Raw genomic sequence first — 16,404 nt, 5'->3', positions numbered from 1 at the left:
CATTCAGCAGAATCTAAAATGCAACTACATGAAACTTATAATCGTCTTTGTAAAATATAAGACAGGTTCTATTTAAATCACCAAATTTAGAATACTCGGCAATCATTTTTTTGATAAACTTTATTCTTGTTTCATCAATAACCGGTAGAGTAAATTCCTGATTTACCAGCAAACGAAAACATAGCTTTCCTTTACAATTAATTGGTAAACTGGATTTAGGTAAGTAACCGATGATGAAGAACATTTAGCTAGAATAAATTCTTACAATATCAACTGATGTTAATGTTTCCTGTTTTACCATTATTCGATAACGAAGATTTCTATTTTATTATCAATTGATGATAAAACCTACTTCAGGTAATTCGTTGGCACTGGTCTTCAACATCCTAATATCCGAAAAAATGTATGGTTGATCTTTAAGAAATATTTCTGTTATTATTTATATCTATTTTGTTTAACAAATTATTTATAAATGAAATAAGTATAACTTTTTCTTATTCCTGAGAATAACGTAGGATAGCTAAATGTCTTTTAAACAAATCACTAGATAGCGTTATATTATACAAGGGTTACTACTCTTACAAATATGGTAAATATAGATTTTTAATACATATCTATTAATTGTTGAATTGATAATCTCAGAGAAGTAAATTTCTTTTGCAATTTTAAAAAGAATAGAGCATGCTTCATGCAATATTTAAATGTAATATTATTAAATCGATGATATCCTTATATCTCATATAACAATTATGTAATTTTGTGTCCAAATTTTCATTCTACGATTCTACAATATTTTTATTTAATTGATCTAATATTAAGTTCGAAAGATATATTTGATGAAAAGTTTTTCGCAACATTTTGAATTTACACGTTGAATATTTTCTTAGTCAAACGCATAAGCAGGGACTCTCTTTGAAAATATCGTCTATTTCTATGTCGCTTCAAAGTCCATCATGGTCCATCAAAATGATTTTCCGCCATTTTTCGCCTTCCCCCTTTTGTACCATGAAACCGTTTAAACGTAAGATTCTAAAGTCCTGTCCGGGCGAGGGTGGCGAGACGTGAGGGCAGTCGATATATTCTTATTTCCGCACAAAGCCTTTCAATTTCCCTACAGAGTCTTTGATATTTTGCAAGACGAGGGTTGCTTGCCTCGTGCTTGTATCGCGTTCTGACCAAGTCTCTCTACGATTTCGATCTCCTTTTTCTCTTCTTTCCTTCTCTGTCAAACCTTTTTCCAATCCGTCTTTTCTTTTGAACAAAAAAAAATTATATAAGAAAAAGAAAAAACTAAATTATGTAAGAAAATTGTATATAATTGAACAACATGAATAAATATAATAATCAAAATGTTTACAATTAACATTATATATAATGATATATCAAGATATATATAAATCTACATAATTATACATCAAGATTTATTTTCCTTATGGATATAAAATTAATATACACATTCACAAAACATGATTTGCAATGTACTGCTTTTTTCGAATGCAGCTACTACAAGTGTATGCGATGCACATGCTCCAGTGAAAACATAAAGATGGTCAATGGACCCTCTTCGAGTCTCCTATACAGTCACCTCTTGCTTTCACAAGCACAAACGGAAACGATAAATCGTCAATGGACACTTTGGTATGGGGACGCACGGAGGTTCTAGAAAAAAAAAGAAATAAAAGAGAAAAAAAAAGTAAGCCACAATAGCAGAAATCGTAGAATTTCGTGTATCAGACGATGCACAGGAAAGCCGAGAAATGTTACATCGGAAAATTCGTCTCGATAACTCTGAATTACTGGAAGGATTTTCTTCAACGATGTACTATCAAGAAAGAGGTAAAGAGATGTCTCTTTTCAAAAAGTAAATGATTCTATGTAAAAAGGAGCAAAAGCATTTGGTATACATCCTGAATATAGTGACGTTTAGTTGCGGATACTTTGCAATGATGTATCGTTGCTCTTATGAAGAGGTAACCTTAAGAAGAGCATTGTGTTCCTTTCTATAATATCACGAGACATGAGAAAACGACGTTAGTTACGCATTAAAAAATTTGTTCCGTTTAGATGAGCACGTTTTCTATTCGTAAGCGTTTCAACCCTTTTTGATGTTCACCGCCGTACATTATCCCGCCGAGTTTAAACGTTTAACATTCTAGATGTAAACCGATTGAAATTTCAATATTTTAATCGATTTAATTTAATAAAGAATATTACTTCTTTATTGGTTAAATGATAAATCTAAGTATTACGATCGAATATAATCTTTATTCTATCTTAATGTTTAATTCGATTAAGTATTTCGTTAATTACATTTATATAATTACATTTATAATTCCGTTAATTAGCAGAGACTTATACGTGAAAAGAAATGTTAAGAAAATCTGAAAGAAATTTATCAAACAAATCGATCTAGATACAATGCTTTTGGAAACCATGCACGTTCTCGATTCAATAAGAAAGCTGTATAGAAGTCTGAAAGATCTCAGTAAATGCGGAAAACAGCGTGATATTTGGATAAAGACTCTTATTTCACCGGTATCTTAGAAATCCTAAACACCCTTCACAATATCATCCTCTCGAGCTTTCATCGGGCTCCGTAGTGTCCAACACGTGATGACCAAAGTGAACGGAGAAAGGAGACAGCCTACGAATCGTTTTCTACGGCAAGAAGATAAATCGTGAATGATGCAAATGATGAGTCGGCGTGCTAACGCCGTCGCAGGTCCTTCTGGAGTTGGATTTTTGAAAATGCCTCCTGATCGAAAGGAGGCTCGAAGAAAAGAAGAATACTGAAAAAGAAAAAAAGAAAGAAAGGAGTAACATTAGAGCAGAGAAAGTTGGCTCAAGTGACACTCGAGATAAATGTCCTCCTGGCGTTACACGCGGGTAGGATCTTTAACATTCTATTTTTTTCTCTCTCTCTTTCTTCAAATTCACTATAAGCCTTTAGAAGGTCCATGCGAATCATGAATACGTTTTCACGCAAATTTTCCAGTATGGTTACTACAAAAGAAAAGGTAACGTCTTTTTTATCATAGAATTTCTCTTTGTACTTTGCATTCCGTGTTATATTTATATCTTAGACTTGCAAAGTTAATGGAAAAATTGATACGACGATATGAAATGTCGAACGTTGCGAATAGATTTCATTGAAATAAACGAAAAAATTTTTAACTCAGCTTTAATTAATATAATCCTTTTTTTTTTTTTTAAGTTTATCAGACTTATTTTGCATTAGCATTAAGATGCTAGAAAATGTTCTCTTTCTGTTAGCCGATGCGGCTAGAAGGTATCGGTCTTAACTCAGCGAGAAATCGGGGATCATTAGATGAACGGTCGGTTCAACCCCGAAAGGCGACGGATTCTCGCAACTGTCCGGTTGACCCAAATCTTTGAAAACCGAAAAACTGACGGACCGAACGGAATTCCTTGCAGATGGGGCTGTTACGCGATGGAACATACATAAATTTTCCTTTTCTGCCTGTAGAACCTTTTGTTGCGGAACGGTTTTCCTTTCTTTTTTCCTATTCGTTCTAAAGCAAAACTACGCTCGTACTTTTTAGACAAAAAATGTTCAGCGTCCTAACCAATGGGAACAATAAAAGCGAATGGATGCATTCAATAATCGTATCTATTTACATACCTGCTACAATATCTGTTTGTTAAATTTTTTATATTTGTTTGTCTGAATAAAAATGATACAAGTATATAATATACTTGATATCTTTCAATTTATTATATTATAAATCATTTACTTTTAAATATCGTTAATTATAATCGATATTAGTTTTCGATATTGACACTTCATTATTTTTTGCATGTTTCTTGAAAGAAAAAAAAAAAAAAAAAAAAAGAAAAACAGAGGAGTTTTTCATCCAATTTTTTCTCCGAACAATATACTCCTACTTTTACTCTTCTACTATCCTTCCTTTACACTGTCACGAGTATTTTAGATTCTTTGGGTAACCGAGGGAACCGCAACCTATCATGAGTTTACGACAGGACACTTTTTAACTTGAGCTCATAGGGTTTACGATATTTTGACGGCCGGTCGTACCGCGAGAGTAAAGAAAGATGTGTCAAAAAATAACGATTATGACACTAGTCGAAAAAGTCACCATGTTTTCCTTTTAAAATCAACTGTATTTAGAATGTAGAAACTTTAGACGATCTTTTAAAACAAATTAAGATTCTAAACTTCATCGACCTTTATGAGAATAAAAGTCGTAAATTTGTACAAATAGTCAAGAAATATCAACAAATTTGATGGTACGATGTAGAAAATACCATAAAGGAGAAAAACATGTAAATATCCGGACTATAATCCCATTGACATTTGCCGCCAATGGATTAGATGATAAATTCATTTTATTGTACAAAAGCAAAAGAGAAAAAAAAGAGAGAGAGAGAAAGAAAGAGAGAGAGAGAGAGAGAGAGAGAGAGAGAGAGAGAGAGAAAAGAATGAAGCATAGGTGCCTTCGAGATCTACGAAAGGAGTTGTATAGGATTTGAACGAAGGTTCCAATGAATTTGAAGGCAAATGGATATAACTGAAGTTGGATAAACGTAATACGCTTCGACGAATCTTGTCTCCTTCTTTAATACCAATGTTTGGACATACGGGAGGAAAAGGCTTGGACTTTCTTCCTTTTTTGGGACGTATAAACAGTCGTTTATCTTGTTCGACGAGCAATGCATTCAACCAACCGTTAGTTCTTTTCTTTTGCCTTGTGATTCCGCACAACGTGCGTTTCCTTCGCGTTCATTCCTTTTTGATCTAAGCCAACCAATACACAAAGCGTAAAGGTATATTTAGACATGACTATACCGTTTTCTATTTCTTATATACACTTTCTTTTACAAAACTGCAAACTCATACGATAGAAATCGAAACGACGTAAACGTAGAATTGATTTCCTATCTATCCATTTGAAAATTAACGCGTTAGATTCTATCCGTGTGTCTACGATTTACGCTTCCTGGAACGTTTTAAAGCGCGTGCTTCTTCGATGGACACGCGCGAGCAATCTGTAGCACGCTTCCAAGACACGTCCGCCATATGTCCGTAGATGACTCCGTCGTCATGATAGTTTGCGAAACCACTTTTCGTAATGATCGGCCTAATCTTCTCCGCGGCAAGGTTAAAGCGAGATCTCGACAACTTCTCACGGAAATCGACAATTCCGGTATTCCTGAAATAGAAGATTTTCGAAGCTCTTAAAATGTAATTCTTGGTAAACGAGATATATAGTAAAGAAGATATTTTACGTTCAATGTTTCGAATTAGAAACTGATTATTTTTTAACATCGCATATATATCTACTAAGCAAGAAAGAAAGAAAGAAAAGTAATAGGGTTACGCCTTCTTTCTATTGGTTCAAGTGGGATGATTAAAAGAAAAAAAAAAAAAAAAAAAAAAAAAAAAAAAAAAAAAAAAAAAAAAAGAAAAGAAAAAGAGAGCGGAACGAGGAAGAAGTAAGGAGAAAAGAAAGAAAGAAAGAAAAAAAGGCTAGTAAAGAAACGTACGCGGAAGCTGTAGCTGTCATAAACGATCAACGTCAAGGGTGAGGCACGATATTGGAGATTTTGAGATTTTTCTCTCTGTGAATGGAAAACTCGATTTCGATGGAATCTAAAAAAAAAAAAAAAAAAAAAAATAAAAATAAAAAGAGAAAAAAAAAAGAAAAAAAAATCCTGAAGAGCAAAGGGCGCGCTATGTATCGGTCAGGTTCAAATTGGTTTTCGTTCGTTTCTAGTTTTCCTCTTCCTCTCCGTTGCGGTTCGCACGCGGTAACGTTACCACTCTGCTCGTATCATGTTACTAGACGAATCTCTAAGTAGGATTGCATAAGATCCGCAAAACTTTTGCTCGAGTTTCGGCTCCTCGAGTGATCCTTTTTCCGAATGGAAGAAATGCGGAAGGAGGAGAAGAAGAGGAAAAATCTCTTCTTCTTTTTTTCTTTAAGACTACCAAAAAATTCCTTGGAAATAAAATTTTGCCTCTTTCGATGCGTATCTCTTCTATCTCGTTCTTTCTTTCTTTCTTTCTCTCTTTCTCTTTCTTTATCTATCTCTTTCTCTCTGTCTTTCTGTGTTCCAGGTGCACCGTTTGAAAGATTTTTTTTGGTCGAATAAATGGAGGACCGAGAGAGGTAGCCGAAAAAGAGAAGAGATCGCGGGTCCCTTCTCATCTTACTTTTCGAATCGGCGTCAATCGACGGCCAATCGACATCGACCGAGTTCGCAGAAACTCGAGCCCGTGACGTAACAATGGCGACTGCTCCTTTTGGTAAGTCGAGGAAACTCCTTCCGCCTACTAGCTCGTACGCGGTCCTTCTATCTCGAACGGACATCTCTAATCTTCTCTTCTCCTTTCCCTTCCCTTCTTCTTCTTCTTGTCCTTGTTTTTCTTCTTCTTCTTCTTCTTCTTCAGAATGGTTACGTAAAAACGCTTTTGCAGATAAATACAAAAGAATGTTACGTTGTCAAAATTGACAAAAGAAAAATAAAAAGAAAAATAGATTGGAAGAACGGAGGCAAATTAAATAGTTTCTTTTAACTTATAAATGAAACAAGAAATCTCCTCATTTTCATAATTATCGTGTATAGTACAAATGGAAAGAGGTGAAGGGCATTGAGGTGTCTTAAAATTCGAGAGTTTCGTTCTAACGATCTTACGTTAATAATAGATCACTTAGAACTTGGTTTGCACGCATCAGATCGTCTACCCTCTTCGAACGTAATTTCTGTGAGAACAAAATTGCGTGATGGTACCGATTGCTCGGGATGACACGCGTTACCGTAGCTCGCATGCTGTTGAGTTAGCGATTTATAGCCAGTAAAGATTATACGCGTAAATAAAATATGCTCGTCGTGAGTCAGCGTTATTTTAATGACCTTGTCGAACTTAATTTTAATAAAACCTCAGAATAAGAATAAGAAATTATGATCATTAAAAAAAAAAATATTTTCCAGAAAGATTCGTCTTCCTCAACGTTGTCAATTGTTGATAGATAAATACCAAGGACCTTTTTTTCCTTTCTACATCCGCAAATATCGGTAACTTCAAGGGAATAAAACCATCCTTGTGGAGCAGGTCGATCGGCTCCTTTTTTACATCTGTTACAAAGTGGACAATAACGGCTTCACGATCTGTTTGCTACAAACAGCTCCATTTCTTTAAGATTAAAGGATTAGGTGTAAGGAATATACGCCTGGATGGCTGGCAATAATGGAAGAACAATAGTGAGAGGTCTATAATCGGGGCATGGTATGCACTCTAAGAATACCCAGTTTCCTAAACACGGATTCGAAAGAAAAGCTGTAGAGACACTATCGTACCTCTCCTCTTTCCTTTTTTCGTTCTCCACCTACGAAGATTCTTCTAGTGTCGTGCCGATTTGCACGACTATGCTCCAGTAGACGAGCAGAAGAAGGGATTGTCGCGAGAAGCCTAATACCTCTTACCGTCACCGTAATACCCATCTAATAGCAGTAGCAATGGCAAGGATACCACCATCGCACAGAGAAAATGTTTAGAAGCATTCTCTGCGGTCTAATTTTGTGGCTGACTACGACTGGAAAGTTTTTGTGGCTTCGATACTGGAGTGTAAAATGGGATTTCGCAGAGTCTCTTTCTATCCACTCTTCTTAGCTTTTACACACAGGTATTACATACAGGTAAATAAACATCTATGTATCTATGTGTGTTAATCGTTACGTAGATAGAACGTTATCTTTACAAAAATCTTATAGTATATTAGTAAAATTTCTAAATGACAGGAAATTTCAAAGTGGTCTGAGTTTTGGGTAAATAATTTGCTCTCGGAAATTCTGAGGGTGCGGAACCCGTGAACGGATGTCCGGTGATCGAAGTATCAAGTGGTCAATATCGAGAAGCAACCCCAAAGAACAACATATCCCGAGATTCTCCTAAGAAGGTTTTTCCCACATTCGTCTATCTTTTCGAGATCGTTTTACGTCTCAAATCTTTCGTACGTTCTATGGGAAAATAATAATATTATATATATATATTTATATTTATATTTCCGTTTAATAAACTTTCATTAATTAAATAATCATTAAATAGATGAAGCGATAACGAGAGAACCCATCAAATCGTTAATGCTTTTCATTAGCGATAACGATACGTAGTACCGTTCGTGATAGAACCCATTATTGGTCTATCATAAGGATTTGCGATCGACGAACGTTAAAGAGAATTAATAAAGCTAACTCGAAATACATTTAAATTATTACTATGGATAATAACTAATAACTTATCTATTTATAAAAATTGAATTAATTTACAAAGAAGTTATTCGAATATAAAAGAATATTAAGGATTCTAAATATATTTTAGTGATATCTACGTTGGAACAAAATCTGACTAAACTTGCTAGATTTTTTTATTTTCTTTCGAGGTTGCTTTGATTTTCCGAAGTTCGGGTGTGTTTCCGACACGTGTAACGGATCCACGTTTTTGTCGGAAAACACAGGCAGCCTAGAAGGGTCTACTCACGGTAGAAAATTTCTTCAGCGTAAAAAAACTGAAAAGGATAAAAAAGAAATGGTTAAAAATATATACATAAGTAAAATACGTTCGCGCACGAGGCAGACAAGGGGTGGCGAGGTCGTCCAGTTTTAAGGCGTTTTAACCGATGACGCGTCGTGTGGATGTCGTGAAGGAAACAATGATGCTATATAACAGCCGTCTTCTTCCGTGTTTTATCCTTCGCTCGTTGACACGTCGTTCGTACTAAGGAAGCACTTTTTTCCCTATGGAAAACGAGGAGATCGGTGAAAGCAAAGACGAGGGTGTTAGCTAACAGAGAGAGATGTCAGGAATAATTATCGATACTAATTGCATCTCAATGTTTAAAAGGGACTCTTTTTTTTCCTTTGAGAAATTAGTCTCAATGATTTCACTGATTTATCTTTTATATTATTAAAATCATATTTTCTCTATGTTAAATATATTGATAATTACGATAAATGAATAAATACGTATATGTAAATAAATAAATGTACGTTTAGTATTTTATATAAAATAAAATAAATATGCGATCATACAAACGCGTATACGTTGTATAATATCCATATAATATGTAGACGTAAATATGACAGAATGACGATTAGAATGGCGCTCATGTCGGCCATTGCGCACACGATATAATTCAGCGTACGTTACCCTTTGCGTAACTCACCCCCGTGGCGTGTTCACGTAGAGGGTTGCAGTTCGACCCCTCAACACCACACCTCCCAACAGACCTTGACCGGTCAGCGTCGCACGAGAGCAAAAGCTTTTTCCTTTTGCAGCTGTTAAACCCTTGACCTTTACTGTTGCATGCTCCCAAAATTCACAATGTGTCCGCTTTGTAACGGCGAAAAATTTCAAAAGATGACCATCGTGTCTGTAAGACGAAAGGGGAGGAATCCTTACATGTGTTATACGTTAGGATTAGAAAAAAAAACGTTGCTAATGAGAAAACCAAATCGAGATCAAAGATCTAACATATAGATCGTTCGATTTAAAGAAAAATAATTTATAATTAATATAAAGTTTTATTAATACTTAGAAACTCTAATAATAATTCTCTCAATATGGTTCGATTAATTTCTTTCAAAACGATAAGACAATGTCACTATTCTTTAATCGATCGCTATAAATGAGTAAAGTCAATTAGCTCGCAGAGTTTTGTGGTTTTGTTTTATTTTCATCGTTGATGCAACACATCTACGTAAAGTTAATTCAAGAAGGGTGCGTCGAAAACGCGAATAAGATAACCAAACTCAAGTAGGAGATCTTCGTTCGCGTGGGCGTGACTATGTTTACCCCTGTAACCGTCCATTATAATTATCTTTGTTGTTTTTTCATTAAATTTCTATCAAACTCGTCCCAAGTGTTCCCCTCTTCATGGTAAAAACGTTTTTATACGTACCCGAAAGACAAAAAATGCTCTTCTTACATCCTTCTGTCACGAAAAGCTTTCAATTTATTTTTCATTTATACGATCTTATGTTAATCGAGACTTTTAATTACTTTATTCTAAACGAGTCTCGCAATATCGCTTTAATTACATATAAATTGATATCCTTAAGAAATTATTAAAACCATCACCCATGGTGTTGATTCTCTATTAACATTATAATAAATTTGTTTAAATATATAATTGACAAATATTAGGAATGATAATCAAATCAGTCGGTCGAACATTTTCCCAAAGATCCTCTTTGTCTAAAACGATTAAAAGTTCGAAGTATCGGAGAGCCCATAAAAGTGTAGAATCTTATAACAGTTATTTAGATCGTTATCTAAGTCGATGTTAGACGATACTGGAAGCACATTGCGTATGTAGGTCACTGGCTTCTAGATTAGTTTTACCAAATTTAAGAAAATGGCACGTGCCTTCCACGAATCGTAGAAGGCGTTGGATCTTACGATACACTTAATGGTTTTTTGATAGATAATACATATTATATGTTATTCTTAGGAATATAAAGTACAAATTATATAATGGAAAAAAGATATTAATAAAAGGAAATACGAAGGAAAGAAAAGAGAAAAGGAACATGTATGCATGTTATGTTCATCATCTCAGTTTACCAAGATAACGAGATGTCTTATAATACCGATAATGTTAAAAGTTGTCGTATTCGACGAAAAGTAAACGGGTAAGTAAACGATGGAAGAAGATTTGAGTTCGTATCCAGGGCAACCGGACCCCATTTTCGTCCTCCTTCCAACGTACCGAGAACGTTTCTGGATGTCTTCTTAAGTTGCTGGAACAAACTTCGACTCGGTAAAACAACGTGTAATACCCGGAGGGAAGCAAAAGCTTAGTAGAAAAAAAAAGCAAACGTGACAGACAGAGAGCGAGAGAGAGAGAGAGAGAGAGAGAGAGAGAGAGAGAGAGAGAGAGAGAGGGAGAGAAATTTACTTACTACGTTGAAAAATCATCGTCAAGAAAATATCTGATCGATTATATGACATTTTAATTTCATCATTATCTTGATATTATACGTTTCATCCCTTATTCTTTCGATACATATTTTGTTCTTCTTCTTTTTTTCTATCCAAAAGGAATACAATGATGAACGAAAGAAATGAAGATAAAAAGAGAGATGTTAAGAAAATATAAAGAAAGAAACGAAGATTCGTTTAAGAGCGAAGCTTAATATCTTTGAAATTGGTTTTGGTAGGAAGCAAAGCGAAAGACATAATCGTGGGAGCAGCGAAGTTTCCTTCGGCCAATAACGATTTGCGGCTGGACGATCTCCCACGCGTCACGGTGGAAAGGAAGACGGACGAAGGATTCGTGAACGAATGAACATTCGGTGAGATACTTTTTCCAGAAGAACTTTTTTTTCTCCCCTTCCTTTCCTTTTCCTCTTCGTTTTGGTAGTGGTGCGGCTGAGTTGCGCGCGCGAATGCTTGAATCGCGTAATGTTGCCGCAATTTTCTAGAGGCCTCAAAGGAGCACGACGGTAGGGCCCGCTCCTGGGATTACAATGAGCGATCGTTATGCGTATTCAAAATGGCCTTACCTGGCAGGGTGCAGCCAGAGAGTCCATTGTTGACCCTCCGTTTTCTAGGAAAAACGTGGCCGATTGTGCAAGAGCTGTTCGATGCTGGCGCTCGAACTACGAAACGGATGCCGATGAAAACGCCTTCGCGTTTTTTTCTTTTTTTCTCTCTTTTTTTTCTTTTTCTCTCTCTCTCTCTCTCTCTCTTTTTTTTTTGCTATTTTCTTTCTTTCTTTTTTTTTAATTTCCTTTTGTTGGAGAGAGAGAGAGAGAGAGCCTCTCTTTTCTTCCTTCTTCGATATTGTTCCTCGAATGAAACAATTAACGAAATAGGAAAATAGAAAAATCTAGCTGAATTAGATAAAGGAGAAGAGAAAAAGAAAGAAAGAAACGGATGTGTGATCAAAGTCAAGAGTGAATTTTTCTCTTCCTACCTAATACTAAATGGATCTCCTTTTCTTCCTCGACGAGATATGATATACGCTATGTGCTGCCATCGGGAGCACACACGACAAAACCGATGAGTGATGGTGCTAACACCCTCCTCCTGACGAAAACTTTTGTTTATTCGCATCTCGGTCTCCATCGATCAATGGCCCTGGCCTTTCCGAAGACGTAAGCCATGCCAGAAAGAAGGGGAACGTCATGATGTCTCTACGATTCACCGTCTTCCAGCCTTTTCCATCCTTTGATATCCAGTTACCGCCTTTTTTTGCGTCGCTAGGATACCATATCTCATTTCTTCCAAGCCAAATAATCTTTTTTTTTTTGTAAAACAAAAAGAAAAATTGACTTTGTCCTTTAACAAAATACTATGATCCGTACATATATATATATATATTTGCTGATTTTGTGAAAATAATCTAATACAATTCTATCGTTCATTTTAATTTCTCGGTTGAAGCATTGCATACCGAACCCTCGCATTTTGCTTGATAATGTGGACTTTAATGGCGAAGAAAGTAAGGGAAAAAAGCCATAGAAATACGGCACCGTGTCCGGTCTCCATCTCCCTTTCTTGCGATAATGGTGAACCGGAAAGGTGGTTCTTTTTCTTTCTTTCTCTTTCTCTCTTAGATCGAAGGGCGCCTAAACGCACGTTGGCCCGGTCGCTGTAAAGAACGATTTATTGATTAGTACGGGCCAGCCAATGGGGCATTGGTCAGTTGCACGAATGCTCCCCAGATACAACGACGTAAAGGTCCGGCGCAAAGAGCCGAGGGGGTTGCGTCTGGAGAGAGGGTTGTAACCCCCATGGCATCGGCCGAGGGTCCCGAAGAGATGTACCTTATCTCATTCTCAGAAATTATGGTGGAACGACGAAGGGTGTGTGCACTCCTTCTATGTGTCCTGTCGGCCATAGCTCTTTCCTTCTTTTCAGATCACAGCAAAGAATCTAATATTCTTTTTGATTCAACGAAGTAAATGATCTTTTCTACGCATTCGGAATGTTCTTTCATCCGCTTGTTTGGTCTTAAATTTTTACTGATCGATATCTTTTTTTTCTTTTAAGATAATCCCATTTTCCTTGCTCCTTTTTATTTTTAAACGCATTTCATTCGATTAACCTTTTTCGTTGTATTTTCCAAGCACTTTCGAGCTTACATCCACTCAATTTTCTTTCTTTTTTTTTTTTTGTTCTTTTCCCTTTTTTTCGCTAGATAAAAACCAGAAGAAAAGTTTGGAAGAAAGTTCGAAGAAATGCTGCGCAAACTACGGCTGTGAAACATAAAACTGCGCCTGTAAGCGTTTTTAATTATTCAGAAGAAAGTAACGTGAACCTTTTTAGGTGACTCCTACCGTGCGAGAATCAACGATCCCTCTTTGCACTTTCTTCTGAGAGTATTCTTTTTACTGCGCAATTTTCAATTCATCTATTTTCTTAAGACCAAGGAAAAGAAAAAGAGAGAGAGAGAGAGAGAGAGAGAGAGAGAGACAGACAGACAGACAAAGTTGTAATATAGTTAGGTCGACATTAACTATTTATTCTTTCATTAAACTACCGTGGATGGGGTGTAAAAATGGTGAGATGACGTTGATGAAGCTGCGTCATCGAGGTCTATAGCCCGATTTTCCAAGAACTTTGTACATTCGAGGGTGCCTGCGACCTCAATTAGCATTATAAATGTTCCTCGCGATAAAAAACTTTCTATTTATTTTTCTTGTGTCCATGTATTCGTCGTATACGAAGTTTATACAAAGCCAATTAAAATTTTAATCCAAAATCAAAAGTTAAAAATGCAATTGTGTTTTTATTTCAGTTTTCAACTGTGTAGTTACTATGGCGTTTAACGCGTAACATAAATCATAGTACGCATAAATCAAATTAATTATGTAAAAAAGGGCTGTTCTACCGGTGACAGATAATTAAAAAGCTTTCAAAAGGCATGCTCTCTTGGCTCATAAAAAGTCGTCCTTCTAACCGACTGATTTATATTGCCTCCTCGTGGGTGGCCCCATCCGAGGTTTTCGGTTGCAGAAAGGAAAACTCTTTAATAGTTTCACGCGTGCATACGAATATTCAATGAATATTTGAAAGAGCGCCGAGATCTTATAGAATCAGGAGCCTGTCTGTCTAAGTCGTTAACATTTTTAGCTACCGTGTAGATACATCTCGCTGCATGTTTTCTACGATCTAAAAAAAGGCAGGTCGATGAAAAATGAAGAGAAAAGAAAAAGAATCGTCATGGGTCATGGCTCGACCATTCGTATCTTTCACTCTTTTATCGATTATTTGTACTCGTCAAAAAATAAACAGGATCGATAGAATCAATCGTACGAAATAAGACAATTCTCTTCTATAAACGACTATCCGAAACACGTGCGTTCCTTCGTCGATATCTTTTTTCCTTCTCATCGCACTTGCGATAACTTCGCAAGCAGCAACAGGCTACGTGAGTTTTCCTTCTGTTTCTTTCTCTCTCGCTCGAGAATTATCGAACATTCTTTCTTAAAGGATAATAAAGAGAAAAAAAAATTCTTATTCGATACATTGCCAATAAAGGTACGTATAAAAAATTAGAAGAAGAAGACAAAAAAAAAGAAACAAAGAAAAAGGAAATCGAATGAATCGAGAAACGTATTGCGAAATACTCGTGAACTGTACGAGGTTTTAGGTCAGATCGTATAAATCGAATATCTGTAAACCTGCGGCATATGTGTAACCCTCTTTCTTCGTTCTTTACCTTCGTCGAATCTCTTCGGTCCTTCCTACTTTCTATCGTATTATGCAGAAAATGTCATTGTTGGATCTCAATAGTGCAAAGAGGGTAACGTCCGGAATCTAGACATTTACATTTTACATAACTATCATGATTTGCGGATGGAACGAAGTTGCGCGATGTATTTTGTAGATTTTTCTCTAGATAAACTATTGGACTTAGTTAAGAGAACGTTATTAGAAATTCATTGTACTTTCTTCTATTGATTTCACAAGAAAACCAAAAAAAGATATAGGAGAAAGAAAATGAATAAATTTATTGAGATCTCGAAGATAATGTAATATAAAATATAAGACTAATGCGCTACGATACTCTTATTTTGTTTGTTTTAATATCCGTCCGATTTCGATAGTCCGTGGTCCATCGTTTCTCGTTCACAATCTTCACGAAATGAGGATAGCACCATGAAGTGGAAGACGTAAGGAGGAAATCTTTCTCGAGGCAAATACGAGGGATGATCGAGTGGTTCGAAAAGGATAGACGAATGCATCGAAAAAGACGAGACGAACGTTCGTACGAAGAAACTTTTCACGGATGGGAACTCGTGTTTTTCCGCCTTTGTCCCCTTATTCGTGACCACCCTCTCGTTCTATCTTTCTCTTTCTTTCTCTGTCCTTTAATGTGAAAATCCTGTAACGTGTTTACCAACGGGAACCATAATAAAAATATTACGAGAAGGTATGACGATGGAACGTAATCTAGATCGTTTTAACGTGGGACGAGATATAATTGATTTCCTTCGACGATGATTTATTAATACCCACATTAACAAAAAAATACTTTTATATAAATGGTATTTAATTTACTCAAATATGTATCTAATGTGCCTATTATCTGGAGCACAAATCGTCTTTTTAATAGGAGAAAAAGGATTTCCTTTTCAAATCTTTTAAAAGGAATTATTTTTCTTAACGATATCGTAATAGTCGCCTGGAGAAAGAGAGTCATTTGTAGTTTAAATATCAAATATCCTTTACGATTCTTAAAAATTTCTATCAATAGCGAGTCCGAAAACGATCGATCTTGGTTCCGGATATTAAAGCGTTTGACGATAAAAGAAAGGATTTGCGTTTCTAAAGGCTACCTTTAGAATATTATTTTTTGATGGAGAATTCGAGTCAAAGATCGGACCGTTCCCTTTCAGAATGTAGATCGTTTTCTTTTACCCTTTGCCGCTGTATGTAGCTACATCCTGTCCGAAATTTTCGATTCTGGAGCAAAGGAGCAAACGTTGTTGGTCAAAGGATTCGTGAAAAACGAACGCAATGGAAGAGAAGCAGATATCTCGATACAAGGATAGACGCATATTGGACCGGAAGAGTGGAACAATAACGTCGAGAATGTCAGAGCTTTGTCGCGAGGAACCGGAATCGAGAGGCGTTAACACGATCCTTGGCCAAGGAGGATGGTCGCTGTGCAACATCGACGCTGTCGGACTCCTTTTGCTAAATACTCGCCACGCCCTTGGTGCTTTCCAGTTTCTTAAATCCAGAAGCGTGTCCTGCGAAACATCAAGAATCTTTTTTCGAGCCGCCCTCGAAAAAAAATCCTTCTCTTAAGTCGGCCTTATAACTTCTACAAAATTTCTCTGTATATTTTATCTATCCAAATGTAACATTGCGTAATGAGATAAAACTGTTGGCCACTTAAATTTTGT

Source organism: Vespula pensylvanica, chromosome 2 (assembly GCF_014466175.1).
Source record: "Vespula pensylvanica isolate Volc-1 chromosome 2, ASM1446617v1, whole genome shotgun sequence".
NCBI lineage: Eukaryota > Metazoa > Arthropoda > Insecta > Hymenoptera > Vespidae > Vespula > Vespula pensylvanica.
Note: the sequence above shows the minus strand (reverse complement) of the source record.